This window comes from Phodopus roborovskii, unplaced genomic scaffold (genome assembly GCF_943737965.1).
Source record: "Phodopus roborovskii unplaced genomic scaffold, PHOROB, whole genome shotgun sequence".
Taxonomy (NCBI): Eukaryota; Metazoa; Chordata; class Mammalia; order Rodentia; family Cricetidae; genus Phodopus; species Phodopus roborovskii.
Window position 1 is genome coordinate 3,588,440 of NW_026126525.1, and position 20,886 is coordinate 3,609,325.

Consider the following 20,886-nt stretch of genomic DNA (forward strand, 5'->3'; position numbering starts at 1 on the left):
CGGTGGCTGGTGTAGCAAGCCAAGGGCTCACATCTTGAACCATAAGCAGGAAGCAGAGAGAAAGAACTGGGGATGGCACATGGCTTCCCCAGTAACATACTTCCTCCAGCAAGGCAATGTCTCCTAAACCTACCCAAATAGCACCACCAAACAGAAACGGGTTTTCGACCACCTGGGCACATGGGTATGTTCTCCTTCGAATCTCTACATGTCTTGCAATGAAAGGAGGGGCCTGCAGAAACTTAGCCCTGCACAAGACGCTGGTAGAGGACACTTGAGGACTCAGCCTAAACAGTTATGCAGCCCCCCTTGGGTCAGTGAGCACTGCATAAGAGAGGACAGAATGAATGGAGGAGCCATTAGGTAAGAAGGACTACACAATTCAATTTCTAGGCATGATGGCAGCTGCATCTACTGGCACCAGGCCTATACAAGCTACATCCACCAATTGTGGATGAGTAAGGGATAACACAGCCCTATCACTTCCTGTGAAACTGTTGCCAACTGTATTAGTCAGGATTCTCTAGAGGACCAGAACTCACAGAAGGGATATATGCATGCACAAATATTTGTGCGATTTATTAGAATGGCTTACATTCTAATGGCCGGCCCAGGTAGTCAGACAATGGCTGTCTAGTAATGGAAGGTCTAAGACTCCAGCAATTGTTCAGTCCATGAGGCTGGATGTCTTATCTGGTCTACTGTATATGACAGAGTCCAAAGAAGTGGGCTCTAGTGAAAGAACAGACTTGTCAGTGAGAACAAGAAGGCAAAGAGCAAAAGCTTCCTTCTTCCATGTCCTTTATACAGGCTGCCAGCAGAAGGTGTGGCCCAGATTAAAGGTGGATCTTGTTAGGAACTAGCAGCCAGCTGACCCCCGCCCCCCACGATGGGTGGGATGCTCATGGCCTTGTCATTGCTACATCAGCCTTACCTGGTGGCTAAAGCTTTACCTGGCTGCCAGAGGACTCAGTTACACATGCGCAAGCCCCCCTTTTAAAGCAAGTGCACCAAGCGCGCCTCTCTCTTGCTCTCTCTCTCTGCCCCCCTGCTCTTTCTCTCTCTCTCTCTCTTCCCCCCCTCTCTCCTGTTTTCCGTTGGCCACCAGCTACCCCCTCTTTCTCTCCCTTCTCTCAATAAACTCCACGTGGGTGCTGAGTCTCGTGTTTGTGTTTCTTAGGCATAAGCTGCAGCAAAAGAACAACAGATCTTCCCTCTCCAAATGATTTAATTAAGAAAAAAACAAAACAAAACAAATGAACAAAAATAAAAACAAACACACCTCATAGGTGTGCCCAGTCATTTGGCTTTTAATTAGATGAAATCATGTTGACAACCTAGAACAGCCAATACAGCAACATCTGGGGAGATGGGGAGGCAGAGTATCAAGTTGCATACCCACTGGTGAGCACGCCAGGCTCTAATGGATAGTTCAAAAACTGTGGTCACAAAGACAGCCCTGGTTAAAGTCTGTGAGAACAAGACAGAAGGTCACGACTGTGGGTAAGAGATTTGTAAGGAAAAGGGGACTGGCAGGACTGGGGGAGGGGAGTAGGAGAGGATGAGGGAGGCAGAACCGGGATTGTCAAACAACAAAATTTATTAATAAAACAAACAAAAAAAAAACCCCCTCTGATGGGATATGTCATTCTGTAAATGTTTCTCTTATCGGTTAGTGAATAAAGCACTGTTGGCCAATAGGAAAACAAGATAGGCAGGACTAGGAGACAAGGAGGATTCAGGAAGGAGTAGGGAGGAGATTCAACATGGAGGACAGAGAGAATAGGATTCTGGGCCCTCTCTCCGGTAAGATAAGACCACGTGGAAATATTTAGATGACTAGAAATGGGTTAATATTTAAGACAGAGCTAGCCAATAAGAAATACTAGTAACTGCCCATCAGCTTTATATCTAATACAGTGTCTCTGTGTGTAATTTGGGGATGGCACAGCTGTGGGAACAGGCGGGCGGGGAAAAACTGCTTGTAACAACCCTCCAAAAAAAAAAAAAAAAAAAAAAAAAGAAAAAGAAAAGAAAAAAGATATGTCACTTATCTCTTCCTAAAAGAACAATTTTGGAGGGTTGGAAAGATGGCTCTGCGGTCACTTACTGCTCTAGCAAAAGACCCAGGCTCAGTTCCCAGCACCCACATACACAGAGGCTTCAAGTGCCTGGAATTCCAATCCCATGGTATCCAGTGCTGCCTTCCGAACTCCATGGACCAGACACAAATAGTGCACACACATACTTGCATGCAAAAACACGCATAACACACAAATAAAACAAAGCTTAGAGGAAAAAAACTTCAAGGCTGGAATGGAATCAGTGGACATAAGCAAGGCTCCAGATTTAACCCCAGCAATTGAAGAAGGCAAGTAAATAGACTGCACATGGCTTAAATTAAAAGCTTGAAGAAAAATGACTCAGAAGACACATGCAAATGCATGTGCAGTTGTTCCCATACACATACATATACACACAGAAAGACTATAATGACATTAAAGATTGTGCCTTTGTGAGAACTGAGTTTTTTATACAATGTAGGTGAGACCAGAGCATTGCTTCCAAAGGTGTTTCTATGGTATGATTTCTTGAATAGCTTCTAGAACTTCAGATGCCTGGATCTTACCTTAAGGGCTGTTTTATTTGATATGGCTGACATCTGAGCATACAAAGTATTAAAACCTATCTAAGTGACTCTAAGGTATAATGTAGCTAGGTAACACTAAGCTAGGAACAACATGAGAAATGAAGCACAGATGCTAAATGAGGTAGATATTTCTTTGATGGCCTTTTGACAACACAGATTCAAGTAAAAAGCAAACAAACAAACAAAAAACAAAACAACAACACAAAAGAACTCTAATGCTAAATGTGAGTTAAGCTGTCTAGACCAGTGGTTCTCATCTTGTAGGTTGCAAACCCCCAGGTTACAGATCAGATATCCTGCATATCAGATATCTATGTTATGATTCATAACAGTAGCAAAATTGCAGTTATGAAGTAGCAACCAAAATAATTTTATGGCTGGGGGTCACCACAACATGAGGAACTATATTAAAGGGTCACAGCATTAGGAAGGTTGAGAATCACTGGTCTAGACATTCTCAGGAGAGTCACAAGTTTCTATAGTTAAGAATGCTATTTCATTCTGTAAAAGTTTAGCAAGGAGGGCAAACAGGCTCAACAAGACTGTGAACTTGCACTTAACCATGTCTGCATATACTTAATCTCGTCCTCTAGCTAAACTGGAGGCAGACATTGTTGAATTATTTACAGGTGAGGTATGGCCTTCAGAAGGTCTCTGGGATTTGGAGAACTCTGACAGACAGTTGGGTCCTTTGAACTCCACTGCACGGGTTCTGCTCCAGGCAGTTCCTTTGAAAACATTTTCACACTTTTTCATCATGAAAACAAAACAAGAAGAAAGCAAGTCTCTTTGGGCAGGTATAGGGTAATCAGACATCTAAACAAGTAGATGTCTGTAATATAGCAGCCTCTGTTCCTGAAGATCCTATGCGTCAGATACCAAGTCATGACAGAAACACTTTAAGGGTTATATCTACATCAGCTTCTATATGTGATCTCTTAGGAGTTACTCTTTTGTTTTGTTGGTTTTTGTAAATAATTAAATGATTGGTTTCCTTCTGCTTTACAAGCTATTAATAATGGCGACACATTTGGGGATAGAGTTCGGACAGAACAAGGTATCTGCTCATGACACCAGAATAGAAGGCTATAATGCATGCTTTTAATCCCAGCACTTGGGAGGAAGGGGGAAGCAGAGCTCTGTGAATTCCAGACCAGCCTGGTCTACATAAGGAGTTCCAGAACAACATACAAAATGTTTCCACTTTCCCCTCAATCAGTGTAGCTAGCATGCAACTTCTGATATGATGTGAAATTTATAACTTTAATTAGCTCATATCAATTTACTGATGAAAAGCTATCTTTCAAAAAAAAAAAAAAGGTCCTGTGTGTCAGACCCGATTTAATTTTTAAATGGAGAAAAACCTTCAGGAAAGAAAGTGGGGTGGGAGAATCCAGAGTTGCAAATGCCCTACCTTTGCCATTATAGAAGAGCTTTCTAGCCTAAGCTGCAGTATCAGGCCTCCTTTCTCAGGCTTCTACTTTTTAAAGTGATATGAACTCAAAGTAGTCATGCCAGTTGCATCAGAGGCCTGATAACAATACTTTAAACTCACTATTTTAATGAGAGGTACAGACTTCCCAAAACATATCCCAAATAAGAATATGCCCACAAATGTACTGGCTCGGGTTTCATCTCAATTTTGAATAGCATTAATTATAATTTGACTACACTATAAAAGTTTTTTTGTTGTTGCTTTGTTTGTTTTGCTTTGGTTTTGTAATGGCAGAAAGAAAGTGGAAGAATAGAGAAAAAAGAATTTCCAGTTTTCCCAGATACTTTTTTTTTTCCAGAACATATTTGGGACTTGCCAAGAAGATGAAATGGAAAAACATCCAGCTGTTGATGGACAAGTAACAATGCTCATCCACCCAACCCCTAATCTTTTAAAGGTGAAACATGGCTAGACTCATTTCTCTTAAATAAAAGATAAGCTCTGTAAGATAAAGACCTAGGTGTGGGTATGCAGCTTAGTATGGAGTACTCACCTAGCCTATGCAAGGTCCTAGGGTTCTATACCCACCCTATCCCCACTCCCATCTAAAAGGTGAACACCTACTATCTACCCTAAAACAAATGGCTAGTCAATTCCCCTGCTGAAATTTTGCATTTAAGAGGCATCTTAAAAACAAACAAGAAGATAAAACAAGTTGTACAACTTCTGACACCCTATTGTGGTATTCCAATCTGTCCTTTAAACTGAACTCTGTGTGTGTGTGTGTGTGTGTGTGTGTGTGTGTGTGTGTGTGTGTGTGTACTTGCAACGTGAAAACTCGAGTATATTTTTGGATGTTGCTAATCGTGCTCAAAAAAAAGAAAGAAAAGAAAAGAAAAGAAAATAAAGAAAGGAAAGGAAAGTGCTGGTGGAACAATTTAAATTCAAAAATAAATCTAAGTAATGCTAAAGGAAGTCACAGTTCTCATTGTTGAAAGTGAAAGACACTATGACTATGTATCCTTTTTCCTAACTAATCCTGAATAATTTCTATTTTAAATTCTAATAGCCTTCTCCTTTCTTCCCAGAGGTACTTCCAGGAAAACTGGAATTTAGAACATAATGTTATGAAAAACACTGCAAAGCATACCGTAGGACTGGATATCATTGTATTTATCTGAATGAATTCATGGATTTATTGAGTCATTATCTTCAGGAACTTAGAAGAAAAAAAAACTTCAAGTGAAGAAATAATTTGTACCTCATCACCACTACTGGCAAAGAGAATGAAGCAGGTTTTCACCACAACCCTGTCAACCCAGATGAAGAATTTGGGAAAATACCAACCCTGTTTCATAATACTGGTACTCCCCCCCCCTTCCCATTCTTTATTAAACTCTCTAGATACACCTTTTTACATCTTCCTAATTAGCAGCGTCCCTCAACCCACAGTTCAGATGTCCCACATTTTGTGCAGGGCCTGCCTTGAAAACAAACCCGATTGCCCCATTTTCAGAGAGGTAAATTCTGCTCCAGGCAGCTAGCTCCCTATGAAGTCACCGCGTTTGTTATTTCAAAGATGCAATTAAGCGAAAATAACAGAAGGTTGTCGAAAAGATTAGTCGCAAATGTGGGGAGATGTCCATCTTAACTCCTGTGAGGCCAAAGCAACCTGCACTGCTGTGCAACTAACTCGTCCCTGTGTGTCCCTGTCCCCCCTCCCCACTCCTCTAACACACAACAGAAGGAAATTAGATTTCCAAAGTTCCGTGACTTTGGCTTAACTTTTAACTCTGCGGCTCCCCGCGCTCCCGCAAACAAGCAAAAGAAAGATTCAGCAAAACTGACCTGGAGCAAAGAAGCGGCAAACTAACAGAAGGGCTTGATCAGGCTCCGTACCCCCTATGCCCACCCCCTTCTCTGATCCCTTCACAGACACGTCCTTCAGGGCGGCCTCTCACCACACCAGCTCCGCAATCATTTACAGAAATTAGAAACAGATTCGGGGAGCCCTTCCCGCCGCGCGCTCCGCCCGCACCAGCTCCACGGGGCAGTGTCGCTCGCTGCGACCCACACGGCCCTTCGCTGCCACTCCGGGGGTGGGGGTGGGGGTCTCCGCCTGGGTGACCCTGCAAATCGTGCTTCCACCCTCGGCGCACCAAGCATACCACCCGAACCGAGGGGACCGAGGAGGCCGAGGGGACAGGCGGGACCGAGGAGACCGTGGGGCGGCGGGGGGACCCGGCCGGGACGCGCGAACCTCTTACCGGAGCGTGAGGAGCCCCGGTGCGGGCACCGGAGCGCAGCGCGCGGGCGCCGAGCGGGAGCCGCCGCGTCTTCTTCCCCGAGCTGCTTCGGGCGTGCGCGGAAAGGGACGGCGGCCGGAGAAGCAGCAGCATCGCCAGGCGGCGACCCCCGCCGAGCTACCGCCGGCCCGCGGCGACTTTGCAGCGCCTCAGCGACGGCCGCCCGCGCGCGGCGCGGCCCAGGAGACTGAGGAGGACGGGAGAGCCGGGGAGAGCTGCTCGGCAGCGGCGCGGAGTCCTCCAGGCACCGCTGTAACCATGGTGTGCCACCCTCCCTCGCCGCGGCGCGACCGGCCCTGCTCCTCGCGCGCCCGACGCGCAGCTCCTCCTCGGCCCGACGCGCCGGCCCCGCCCCCTCTCCCTGTCACTCAACCACGCTCGCGCCCCGATAAGACCGCGGGTCTCGGTCCTCACGCTCCGCTCCGCCTCATTGGTCCGCCTGGAGCCCCGCCCCGCCCCGTCTCTAGGGACCGAATCGCCGGGGAGACCAGCGCCATGGTTGCCGTGGCGACCGGTGCCTGGGGCCTGGGCGCCGAGCTCTTCTTTTGACTGAGCCCCCGCGCTCAGGGTGATGGCGCCGCAGCCAAGTTCTGCGGCTGCTGCTGCGCGCGCTCCTGCGTGGCGCCGACCTGAGGACAAAATCCTCACAGCTCCTCAACTTCAGAAACAACTTTCGCAAGGCGTCTGGGCGAGGGTGACAAACGCGCGGCTGCCAACCCCTGCCCGGTCGATCTCAGCGACCCCTCCCCCTCCCTGCAGCCTGGCTTCCAGATTCTCTTGGCCGGACCCGGGCTCTGTGAAAAGCTGAGGGGGAAGCGGAGGGAGCGAGCGAGCATCGCCATGCCAGCTCCCCCAGCTACACGGCAACCGAGAAACGGTGTGGACAGTGGAGACAGCTCCGCGGGGTTCCCACAGCTGCGGAGGGACTCCCAAGGGTGTGTGCTGTGGCAGCACAGCCCCAAATCCCGAATGCCCCCAAATCCCAAACGCCCCGGCCCCTGGAAATCTCAAAGGCTCACGTTTTCGTAAAAGTCAAGGGAATTCTTGTCCTATTATTTTGTGAAATTGGTAACCCCAACGTTTAAATTTTTCCAGTAAAAGGACACGATTAACAAACTATTTTTCTAAACACACTGCAGGTTGACGAAGGCGTATCCTAATGGTGATTTCTTTCCTGCAAACTAAAACATTTTAGTTTCAACTATTTGTAAGGAAGCCTTGCAAAATTCGTGAACAGAATAGCATCTTGTGATCTGGGGTTTGAAAGTTTTTGTTGTTCTTGGAAGTACTACATAGCGTTCTATTATACTCACTAACACACATACACACGCATGCGCACGCAAAGTTAATTTTGCCCGAGACCCCTAAATGGATCATTATTTACTTAATGGGTCGTCTCAAAATGGAGACACTAGTCATGTGGCTTCTCCAGGGGAGCTGCAAGCCTGGGTTGCCCAGCCCCTGAGGCTTTGGTACAGGTGTGATGAATGAGGGAATTAATTAATGATTTACCTTTGGCTACTATTTGAGTTTTCATTATCTCATTTACCAAATGAATAACTATGATGGATGTCTTCAAATATGCCTTGCAAACATGCACTGAATGTGACTCCTCTAACTCCGTGGAACTTGCACAGCCTAAGTCTAAGATCCCTGTCCTTAATGAGCTAAACATGAGACCCAAGAGAGAAATCTAGCATTCTAGAAACAATTTGAAAGCTAGAGCCAAAAGGTGCAGCCAGCTTTGCGTATGGAAGCAAAGGAAAAGTTAGGGAGTTAGGGAACGTAATCTGGACTCTGAATGAGGGAAAGAAGCTATGGGAAATCACTTAAACTAGAGGGCAGCAGGAGGAATGAGCCAGTTGGTAAATAACAGTGAGCAAGGCCAGCCTGCAGGAGTAGAGACAGGGAATACTTAGAGCCCTTCCCCCAGTTTTGAATGTTCCGGTTCATTTATCAGGGAGGTAAGATAGAGAGGGGCCTGCTTGGAGGAACAAAAACAGAACACTTGCCTCTGTTCGCCATTGAAAGAAAATGGATACATTTATTCGAAAGAAAAGAATCATCCATAAAGCTTGGGGTAGCTTGTGACCAGTCAGAAAGAAAGACATCAGAACAGAGAAAATAGTGGCTGTGAGCCTCCACAAAAAATGGACAAACTGCAGTGTTGTGAGCATTTTTTATCCTTTTGCATGAAGCCATCTCAGGTGTCTGCCCTCAAGGCTTCTTACTACAGTAATTCCTTCAGTTTGGGAGGAGCTGAAAGGTTGGTTTTAAAATAAAATCAAAGACACAAAAGGTTAATATTTTTAATACACTATGTATTTAAAAAAATAACGAAAGAATTAACAAACAGGACCTAGTACCATGATATGCCAAATTTGAGAGAAATTATTTCAGCTATATAGAAAAGCTGTATATAGCGGGCTATGTTCCTAGGTCAAAGGAAAAAAAAATAGTGTGCTTCAAGTGATTCTGATAATTTCTGTAAATCTAGCACCATTCCTAATAAAGAATTCAATCTGGAAAGTATAATTTTAAAACAGATGTTTTACAACAAAGCCCGCAATGTGCATTATAATGAACACTGCATTTATTCGCACTGAAGTCAGGAATAAGGCAAAAATGCTTTCCGTCAGACTGTGCAACAAAGGAACTGAGAGCCAGAAACTAGAAAAGTAATCGTAATAGTGCAAGTCAGAATGATTTCAATTTTTTTTTATGGCTATCTTTGTGAGCTTACAAACTAGTTTACTTCCTGTTACCAAAAATAGCCTCCAATGATTTCTTCTTTTGTGGGTTTCTTTATCATACTTTATATGTTTTTCATTTTAAAGCTTTTGTCTACTTTATTGTATTTCTCGTGCATGTGTGCATATATAATGTGCATGTGTGAGCATGCACGTGGAAGTCAAAGGACAACTTTGTGAAGTGAGTTCTCTGTTCCCATCATTCACACATGTGGAATGTATGTTGGAGTCTGCTGTAAGGTGGCCCTTTCATTCCACACAAACTATTCTGAACTCTACATGTCCCTCGGATGGTCTCTTGAGTGATCAACAACCAAAGGCCATATCACATTTTGCACCCGATTAAATTTGGTTCCTAAGGAAATCATCTCTGTGTTCCAACAAACACCCACAAAGGGGGGAGGGGTCTCAATCTCTCTAAAATGTTAAAATTGCATGGCTTAAATATCAGTAACTTTAAAATACCTCTTTTTACCTTAAAGGCTGAAATGAATTGAATTCATCCACACTGAGCACTGTTTTCCCAGCTGGTTTCTTAGCATCTTCTCAGTGTGAAAGATTTGGATTCTGGCTTGGAAGAGCCATGTTAGTGTTTTTCTCCTTGTTAAGCCCAGAAACATATTGTCCCTTCTTGCTAAACAGACTGAGAACCTTGATAGAACCCTGCCTGGGTAAAGAGCAAGAGCAAGATAAGTTATTCACCCAAATAGGAGCAGGTAATTGGATCAGGCCAGCTCCAGTGCTCAAGAAAGACTTTGTGAGGCCTGGGTACTGTTCACACTTCCCAGGAAATGAAGAATTACCTGGGGGGTGGGGTGGGGGGAGAGGGATGGAGCAAAGGGAGGATTGACAAATCAGATAAGAATACAGTTACCCTCGGGGCCACTGAATACACAGGTTATTTTCTCTTTTTTTTTTGGGGGGGGGGAGTAACTGGACTCTTTTAAACACAAGAATCCCCCTAGGGCATAGATACAAGACAGCAAGGGCACAGATAAGTCTAAATGCTGAAAGGCAGTCTGGTAGCTCAGCAGTGGTGAATACAGCCTTACTCTCAGAACTGTGTACAAATCTTGCCAAGACATGTATTGCCTTCTGTGACCCTCATTTTCCTACTATAAAATGAAGGAAATAAACACTTTGGAGGTTGGAAACATTCTGCAGGATCTCAAATAGAGATAATGAGTGTCTGAGAGCTGTTTGTAAACTCGAAAGCAGTGTTTTAAAGCATTAAAAAAATGAGAAAAGGCAATATCATTTGCGGAATTAATATGAAAGTAAGTTTTCTTCTGAAGAAAAACTTTGGAAAATGGCTAGTAGGTCCTAGGACTAGCTAGCCTTATAAAAGAAAAGAAAAGAAAAAAAAAAAAAAAAAAAAGGTGATTGTTCTATCACCTAAAACTCAACCTTCCTTTGCCCCACATGCTTCTTCTTGATACTTATTTCTTCTGGTTGTCCCTCATTTGTCACCTTGACCAGGATAAAGATTAGCGCTGGCAGTATACCTAACTAATATGATCCCTCTGTTCCTACTTGGATGGCCAGGGCTGAGGGCTTTCCCTGTGCCCAGACACCTAAGTTCTGGCTGGAAATTCTCCCTGCAAGTTGCTAATGAGTTAACCTGTAAAGGCATTATTTTTAGAAGGTTGTGGTTAAAGTTCACTTCACCTTTCTAGCTTTCTCTCCACATATTAATGTGGATTGCATTATCAGATTAGGTAGTTGTCACTTTAAACCCTAAGGGAAAGATAAACTGAAGCAGTAAATTTTAATTAGTGAAGAGGCAAGAGGGGTAGCCAGTTTCAGTGATGTGAAAGGGGAGAGGCCTGTGGTATGCTGGGGACCCTCAGGGCTAATGACACAGGGAGGGGATCAGGAAGGTGTATGTAGTACTTGTAGGTGTGGCACTGAAGTCAAACTGCCTAATTCACAATTTTTCCTGGGGTTGGTCCCATCTTGACTCATTCTACTACATGTCCTGGCAAGTTATGCAACCATCTATTCAGTTTGGTTGAAGGAAGTGTGGCAAGTGAGCACAACCCTTCTACTTTTGTTTTACATGCAGCCAGGCTGGAACAGACAGCAAGCATGGTAATGTGAATATGCTGTCATCTGTATGTGACCCCTAGAGCAAAAAGCCTTAAGGGTGGCAGCTGCCAATCTTGAGTTTAGGCGCTCTCTCAAGCGCAGGTCCAGACAAAATGAAGCGCTCTCATTTCTGATCTGTTCTAAAGCACAAAAACAGACACAAAAATTAGAGCAAGGCTTGAGTAAGAGAGCTGATCGTGAAAGGCTTTGTTAGGTGAAGTTTAATAAACCAAGGCATTGCTTTGTTTAAAAAAAAATGAAATTAAAGTTGATTGTCTTGATTTTTATAATTCCCTTATGTTACAAGTAAGGTTTTCCCTGCCGGTCTGGTCCCACCACCACGCCAGCCCCAATTAAACACACACAGACTCTGTATTTGATATTATGCTGTTGGCCAGTTGCTAGTTTCTTGTCAGCTAGCTCTGTCTTAAATATTAACCCATTTCTATTAATCTAAATATTTCCACGTGGTCTCATCTTACTGGAGAGAGGGGCCGGAGTTCTGCTCTCTCCGTCTTCCATCTTAGATCTCCTCCCTACCACCTATTCTCTCCTCTGAGTCTCCTAGTCCTGCCTATCTTGCTTTCCTATTGGCCAACAATGCTTTATTCATTAACCAATATGAGAAACATATTTACAGAATGACATCTCCCATCACCCCTATATTAATGTCTAATGGAAAACTCAGAATGAAGCATCTCTCACACACAGACGAGTTCTCATTTCAGAGCCAAATATAGGCTTATGACATTCACATAAAAGGAGAACATGATCTGAGTTTGGGGCCAGCCTGGTCTACACAAAGAAAGGGAGAGGGGGAGGATGGGGAGAGGGAGAAGAAGGAAAAGAGGCAGAGACAAAGGGAGGGAGGGAGAATATGAATATCTGTTGTGTGACAAAACTTTCCTGGGAAGATGCAACACATACTAGTTGCCCCAGATAGGAAGCCCAAAGACAGATGACCCTAACCTCAACCCTTTGATACCATCCAAAGTCCAAGTTGGCGAACCATGAGTTTTGGGGGATGACTTACAGGAATATGGATGAGGAGTCACTTACATTGGCAGAAATGACTCAGACAACTGAATCACCAAGGCCACCCCAGCATGGGTGACAGCTCACAGAAGCTGGGCAATGTGGAACATACTGCACAGCCTGCAAACAGCTCAACAGGTTGGAGAGTGTCCTTTCCAAGTGACTCTAGACTGAACCTCTTCCAGGAAGAGGCTCTAGTCTCAGGGTTTTGGGTGCTTGGTTTTATCTGAGAGTTGTCTTTGGATCTTGGCTTCTCTGACACTCTTAGCTTTTATTGCTTACTCTAGCAGGGAGAGCCTAAAGAATATGGTCAGTTTCAGGGACTTCCTGGAGGTATATTGAGTTGCTTACCATCCTGCTTGCCTGTAGGATGGAATGTTTCAATCTCTGAGGAAACTGTAACACACACACACACACACACACACACACACACACACACTATGCTTGTTTGAACAATAGCAGAGGAAGAGGGAATTTTATTTCTTTATACCCCCCCCCCCGTGTGTGTGTGTGTGTGTGTGTGTGTGTGTGTGTGTGTGTGTGTGTGTGTAGTTAGAGGACAATTTCCAGGAATCAATTCTCTTGGTCAGTGGTTTGGGGCTTGTGTTAAACTCAGCTTGTCAGTCTTGGTGGCAAGGGCCTTTATCTGCTGAGTCTACACACTGATGTAGAAGTCATTGCAGGGTAAGAAAAGCGAATTTGGTAAAGAGAACTGCCAAGGAAAAGCTAGAAACAAAAGACTCAATAAACCAAATAAAAACCTCAGTGGAAAGCCTCAGCAACAGAGACAATCATCTGGGAAGCAGTCAGGGTGGGAAGACAAAGTAGAGGAATTGGGTCACCCAGGAAAGGTTAGTGAGAAAGTTATTTTAAACATAGAAGGAAGATGCGGTCTTTGAGATACCATGATGAGATCTAACCTTTGAATTATGGACATGGGATAAGAATAGCACAGTGAAGAGGACAGAGAATATCTTCAACAAAAATCATAGAATAGAAAATGTCCCAAACCTGATGTCTTAATTCCTATGGTCATGATAAACACCATGACCAAAAGCAATAGAAGGAAATGGTTCATTTTCTGTTACAGCTGCAGTCAATCATGAAGGGAAGTCAGAACAGCAATTTGAGGCCAGGGCTGAAGTAGAGATCATGGATGACTTGCTCATGCAACCCACAACCCACAAGCACCCTCGAATGGGACTTGGGGGAGGCCATCACTCACAGTGGACAGGTCTTCCAAAAATGCCCCACAGATTTGCTCAAAGTCAATCTAATTGAGGCATTTTCTCCACCGAGGTTCCTCTTCCCAGATGTCTTTGATTCATTGACCAAAAATCTAACCAGGACATCTAGTGAGATGCTCAACCCACTGCAGGAGGCATACAGAACACCAAATAGACAGGACCAGAGAAGACACACCCCAGGATTTACTGTGGTGAAAACAAGGTGAGAGGATGTATTTGAAACACAGTAACCTTTGTTCACCCGATTGTGTTTCTCTCAAAAGTACACGAATTCTTTTAATATAGCAGGATAGTATGTGTTAAACTGGCCCAACTAATCAGGGCTTTGTCTCACAGTAGAAATAAATGGTGTACTTAAGGGCAGCCTCATGGCCAGCAGTAGATGGCCAACACAAAATGAATTCCTGGTACTTTTTTTTTTTTTAAACATTATTGCTCTTCTACCTATATTGTGGTTTCTGATTCTGTGTTTAAAGGGTTTGTGTGTGTCTGTGCCTGTATCTGTTTCTTGGGCCTTTTCTTCTTCTCTCTGTTTTTATTCTGGTTTGTTTTTATTTCCTGTTTGTTTTCTAAAGAGGAGAAGAAAGAAGGTTCAGAGTTAGATGCGTGGCGAGGTGAGGAGAACCTGGGAAGAGATGAGGGAGGGGATACCATGATTAAAATATATTGTATGGCACAAATAGTTTCGGTTAAAAAAAAGAAAGAAAGAAATGTTGGTGTGCACATTTCTGATGAGGCAGTGTCTGGGCACATCAAAGTCAGGATTTCTGCAGTTCTCCTTGACTCCCTCACAACTGTGAGAAGTACCATGGCTTGGGAAAACAGAAAATGGCAGCCAGTATTGGCTCTCCATTTTGAATACAGAAAACTTAGAGCTTTATTCCCAAGGACTTCTCTCTAGAATGCTCACCTGTATGTTGCCTGATTTGTGTCTTTTGGCCACTTCTATCTGCAAGGAAATCAAAGAAGGAAGTGCTTAGCCCTTCAGAATTAGGGAGCGGGGCCTGGAATAGACACTAGCCACCTTAGCATGTTTTTCAACATCTATAGAAAGTTTCCTATCTTATCAAATTCCTAGTCTCTCATGATTGTTTGATGTCAGTTTCTGTTAGATGGCCACCAACATCAGATCAGTGAGTCTTCCTACAAATGATTAGTTTCTTCTTCTTTTTAGCTATATAATAAGCTAAGTAAAGTGGCTGGAGAGATGGTTCAAAGGTTAAGAGCACTAACTGCTCTTCCAAAGGTCTTGAGTTCAATTCCCAGTAACTACATGGTGGCTCACAGCCATCTATAATAAAATTTGGTGCCCTTTTCTGACATGCAGTAATATATGGAGGCAGAATTTTGTAAACATAATAAATAAATCATTAAAAAAAGAACAAATGCAAAAACAAACAAAAAACTAAGTAAAGTGTAATTGTTCTAAGTCAGAGGTGGCCCACCCATGCAGAATACTTACATCCAAACTTTTTTTTTAATTGTTTCAGACTTAGCTTAGGAAATAGTAGCTTTCCATATGGCTCTTTCATAATCCTTAGACCCAATGAGTTTTCCCTTCCCAGCCCCTTCTCTTGCCCTTGCGTCTGTCTCCACTTAGAAATTTCCATCTCTAGTATCCTCTTCCTGTACCTCATGCTTTTCAAGTCAGGTACTTTGAAGTTCCAGAAAATTAACACACTTGAAATGTAAATGGAGTTATTATTTAATTATTTTGATATTTTGAGAGAAAGCCTAGCTAAAACTGACCGGAAACTCACTATATAGCCCAGGCTGGTCATGGACTTGCAGTGATCTCCATCATCAGCCTCCCAAGTGCTGATCCACTGTGCCCAGCTTAATAAGTTAGGTTTTAACAGCAAATAAATCCCTGGTGTGTGTGTGTGTGTGTGTGTGTGTGTGTGATAACTTAGTGGGAGAGCACAAATTAAGTCAACAGTTTGATCCTCAACACTGCTGTGAATAAATAAATAACTTCATATATGAACAACAGTTGTCCAGACCACATAATTCACATGCCACCTCAAAAGCCTGATGATACATATAAACAATTGACAGTCACTCAGAAATTTCCAGAAACATATTAATGCTAGCTAGCACGTTAGGTACTACATCCTACTAACGTTTAAAAACTTACAGTGTGTTCAAAGATGCTTGGTATATAGTATATGAAGAGTTTAGAGTTCTTATATCTAATGCACTCCAGAAAGAGCATGAGCACACATGTACTACTGACAGAGCATGCACACACAAATTTGTCACTGACACAAAGAGCATGGGCACATACATTTGCCACTGACAGACAACTGACAGCTTGGTTATACAAAACTGAACAAGAATGAATGCGACAAGTTTGTTCCAGACAAGCATCCCTGGGAAAATTTAGTGAAGTATCAGTAAGCATGTTTTGACAAAGTACTTACCATTTTCTTCTGTTTTTATTTTTAAACTTGTGACCTTACATGATTTTCATGAAGTGGTCCTTATTTAATGTCCTTAATTTGAGATCTGACACTTGACTACTTTTCATATATGTATGGGGAAGTTATTAAGCATTATTATAGTGTATATGTGCACACCCAATTTTCAAGAGCTGGCCCTGTCTTTCCACCTTTCCATGAATTCTGTGGATTGAATTCAGGTCACCAGGCTTATGTGACCAGTGTGCCCTTACACACTGAACATTGTCAGTCCCCTTTAAATATTATTTCCAATAACACGTTTTCAAGCTCTAGAAGATTGATGTAGCATTCTTCATCTTCCTTTGGTTATAATAATTTGTAATGGATATTGAATTTCTTCCATTTATTTCTCATTTGTGGAAATTGTTTCTCACTGTATCTTGCCTTGTAGATCTGGTCTTTCCATTTCTTTTTACATTCCTCCCCCCACTTTCTAGAAAGGGGCATGATCATAAGCTTTGAGAAATTAAAACAGGCTACCCAGGCATGATGGCACATGCCTATAATCTCAGCTCCCAGGAGGCAGAGACAGGCAGATATCTGTGAGTTCAAGGCCAACCTGAACTACAGATCAAGTTCCAGGACAGCCAGGACAGCCAGGACTGCACAGTGAGACTCTGTCTTGGAAAAAAAAATTGAAAGAAAGAAATTAAAACAGGTATGGTGGCATGGTGTCCCTTTATCTGCTAAGTCTTCTCTTGGTGGCCCAGAAAGTAAGTTCAGTCTGTAAGAGACAAAATAAAGGGACATTTATAGGTCAGCTTGGTGTGTGGTTGTCACTCACTGGAGCTATCTTTCTCTCTTCTATTCTGCCAATGTTCATTTTGGACTCTACACAAATAAATTGATTCCAACTCTGCTTTCTGTGTTGTGGGGGTAAGAAGAGGTATAGTCATCCACGCATTCCCAAGCCCCACAGTTTCTGTCAAAACATTACTTAATAATAGGCCAGTGAGAGGTCTCAGTGGTTAAAGTCAATCACTGCTAAGCCTGATGACCTGGATTCAATACCCAGAGCCCACATGGTAGAGAGAGAGAGAGAGAGAGAGAGAGAGAGAGAGAGAGAAATGATTTCCCTCAGGTTGTCCATTGATTTCACCATGTAACCTGTGCATGAGTACCTCTCACCCCCATATGAATAAATAAATATAAAAAGGTTTTTAAGGTTGGTGAATGAGTGGAGAATTTTATTTTGGATGTTTCCTGTTTTGCCATAGTTGGTTTCAAACTCCTGACCTGCATGTTTCTAGATCCCAAATGCTAAGGCTTGCTGAAATAAACTGATTGCAATGTGATTAAGTGAGTTTTAAGGTTTGCTTTATGATCTTGACACTATCAGGAGAATGTGTTTGTGTGTTGATGCTTGTATATTACATTTTTTCATATGTGTAAAATCTTTCCATTTATGATGTTTTATGCACAATATCCTTACCATATTCTATGTATAGAATGTAAACTTTTACTTATGTTCAAGACATTTTGTATTTTGATACAATTAAGGATATTTTTTATCATGCTGTACTATATAGTTATACCTCTGGTCTAGACATTTCTACTCTACCTCTGTTTTTAGGGAGATATATATATTGTTTGTCCCTGCTTTACTCAGGGAAGTTTCAATCAGTTTTATAGCTAGGTTCCTGAGTATTACAGATTATCTTCACTCATGTTTCTTATACCTATGATTAGTCAGACATAGATGCTTAATCTTCAAACACTTCATAGACCTGAAGAACATGGCATTTAAATGTTTTAATATTAGTACTCCTTTGACATGGGACACTGTTGCTCCTGACAGCACCATGCACCTTCCCGAAAATATGTTGGACACTGTTGTCGCTCCTTCTGGAGTCCGTCCTCGCTTTGGCTAATGGCATCTTGGGCAAAGAACTGCCCTCACCTCCACCACTGATTTGGAACACACATGGATTTGGGGGTCAAACTCATGTCCCCCTGCTTACAATACAAGCACTGTATTGGCTGAGCCATTCTCACCAGCCCCAACAACCTGCTTAGAATATGAAAAATTAAAATCTTACTGGCTATTAGGTCCATGTTATAATTTTAAATTTAAAACATTTACTATTTAGAAATAAAGAAAATAATGCAACACCAAGTCAAACAAAGACTTGGATTTATTTCATACAAATGTTATCTTGAAGTCTCTTTTTGAGTCTTTTCCAAATGTACTAGTTGTAAAAGTGTGATTTTTCTTTAGGTTTGCCTTGTTTAGTAGCTGTTTGATATCCTTAAAACAATAGTATATTTTCCATTATTTCCATTGGAAGAATGCTGCCCAGGCCAGACTTGAATTTGTTACATAGTTGAACATGGCCTCTGCCTCCTGGGTGCTGGGATAACAGACATATCCTTTAGGCCCAGCAACCTGATTTTAAAAGTATGTTCAGTATTTTCTCTAAGGGTATCTAAAAACAAAACAACAACAAAAAATATTTTTTAAATGTTAAATAATTAACTAATTATAATTTTAATAGTGATATAATCTCCCTGGACATAAACACTAAGTATTTCTAGAGTGAGCAGATTTCGATTAATGTTAGAATTTATGCTAAAACATGATGTGAAAGACACTGGATAGTTTTATGGAAAATATAAGAAAAATACATACCTATATGTGTATCTATTTCTATTTTTGATATAAAGAAATATGCAGAGGACTCATAGTGTCACAACTATTTCCCTGAGCACTGGGGCTGTTGCTTCTCTTGTGGAGTTCTTGCCTGGTGTGGGTGAGACCCTGGGTTTGACCCCTAGAACTACAGTGAGGGAAGAAGCAAAGGCTATCTGTGAGTGACAAGGAGAAATGCAGAGAACAGGGACAGTGACAATCATGGCTTCCTACATAATATCTCTGGAGCTGGTGGTGCTACCATGTCTAAAAAAAAAAAAAAAAAAAAAAAAAAAAAAAAAAGCGAGGATATATACTGTGCATTAAACAGCAAGAGACACCCAAGGCCAGAACACTGAAGCCTGGAAGGAAACAACAGCAAGGGCTTCTAAAAGCTGTCTTTTCTTTCTCAGAGGGTGAAGAGTGGAAGGAAGTCTGTGCTGCTGGGTGCCGGCACTGAACTAGCTTCTGCCTTCCTATCTGATGTGAAGTTTCTTGTTACATTAAGGATGCACCATTGCAGGTAGAAAATACTGGGTTTGGATGAGAGTTTCTTTCGGTAGACTTTTAAAGGCTGTATTTCCGTGTTTAAAGCTAGTTATTAAGAATAAAGGTTGAACTTGTTTGCAGTGTTGTCTTTTTTTAGAAACAATGTCCTTGTCCCAACAGTGTGAATGTTTCCCGCCGGGTAATGATAGAGCTGGCACCCTGTCATTACCTCAGAGCCTGGTCTTTCTTTGCTTAGAAGGTTTGAGCAGCTCCCCCTCTGCAAGGCTGAATCTTCAGGACTTTCTGTCTGAAATGCTTCATTAGGCTGCAAGTTGGAACTTGATGTGTAAGATGCCAATCAAGTCGAGGATTTCCCTTTTGTGTACTTTCTTCTCCATGAACAGTTTTCCTTTTTTGCATTTATCATACATATTTACAGAGGTCTACTTTGTATAAGCTGTGTTTTATAAATACCCTTACCTGTGATAAGCCCCAAGAGTTTGTGACCTGAAAGCTCACTTTTAAAATAGCATGTTACAATTATGAGGATATTATATAATACAGATAGTTCCTAGGGTATTTTAACAGAATAGCTGAAAACAGCAAGAAAACCCCATAAAAAACAGCAACAGTCAGGGCCTGGGATTTTCTCCCCTGCCCAGGCTATATGTTCACCGAGGTGAGCACTCCGACCCCAGCCTGGGCTACTTATCCAAATATTTTCAGTTCTCTTTTTTGGCGTTTTCTTCCCTGTTTCTAACAATCCTTAAATGACTACTGAAGGACAGAAAATATGCCGAGAGTGGGTAAGACTTAAAACTGTTCACTCGTCCACCACCTTAGTTAATTTTATTCATTTTTACAAATTGTAATTATCCAGTTACATGAATTATACTGTGTTCATTGTCACTGTGAAATGTTCATTTGGTATTTCCTTGCTTGTAAGTTTCAAGATTTGATTTTACCTACTTTCATTGTAGCCCTCCGAGTTCCTCTCTTCCCCTGCTCTCCTTTCTCAAAACTGTTTTCCCTAGTTCGGGGAATTGAAGGTAAGGCTTCACTCTTATTGGGCCCAAAAATGTTACCAATGAGTTATCCCCAAGCCCATGTTTCAGTTTTTACTTTGAGCTGGAGTCTTGTTGAGTTACTGGGACTGGTTTGAACTTTCTCTGGAACCAAGGCAGGCCTTGAACAGTGAGGAGGCTTCTCCTACCTTCACCTCAGAGTAGCTTCAATTACAGGCCTGTACTACAGGACGGATGGACACACACAAACACACACACACACACACACACACACACACACACACAGAGTCTCTCCTCCCTCCCTCCCCCTCCCTCTCTCCCTCTCTGTTTCCCTCCTTCCTTCCCAAGGTTTTTATGGTGTGAGGGTAGATATGAGACTTTGATTTTTGGAGACCAGGTCTCACAATGCAGCCTGGAACTCCTTATGTGGGTCAAACTGGCCTCAAACTCACAAGAGAGTTGCCTGCCTCTTTTAAAGTCTGGCTTGTTTTGCTTAGCGTGATGGTCTCCAGTTCCATCCTCTCCCTGTGAATGACACAATTTTGTTGTCTTTTGAGGCTGAACACCTTCTATTATCCACATCTTCTGAACCCACTTGTGTGCTGATGTACACCTAGGTGATTTCATAACTTAGCTTCAGTGAACAGCGTCACAAGGCGGCATGAGTGTGCAAGTATTTCCTTCACATGTGATTTTGTTTTCTTCATTATATTTCCAGAAGTGACACAGCTTGTGTTTTAAATTTATAGCTGGTCTTTCTGGTTCTTTGA

General features: G+C 42.6%; 1 protein-coding gene across 1 annotated transcript in view; it reads right to left on the reverse strand.

Annotated features, from left to right (window-relative positions):
- Ptpn13 (protein tyrosine phosphatase non-receptor type 13) overlaps positions 1-6,715 on the reverse strand; it is a 163,526-nt gene extending 156,811 nt beyond the window's left edge. Inside the window, exon 1 of the mRNA XM_051198176.1 lies at positions 6,353-6,715. The gene's annotated coding sequence lies outside the window, so the exon portion shown is untranslated. The remainder of the gene's footprint in view (positions 1-6,352) is intronic.
- Between the last annotated feature and the right edge of the window lie 14,171 nt (positions 6,716-20,886).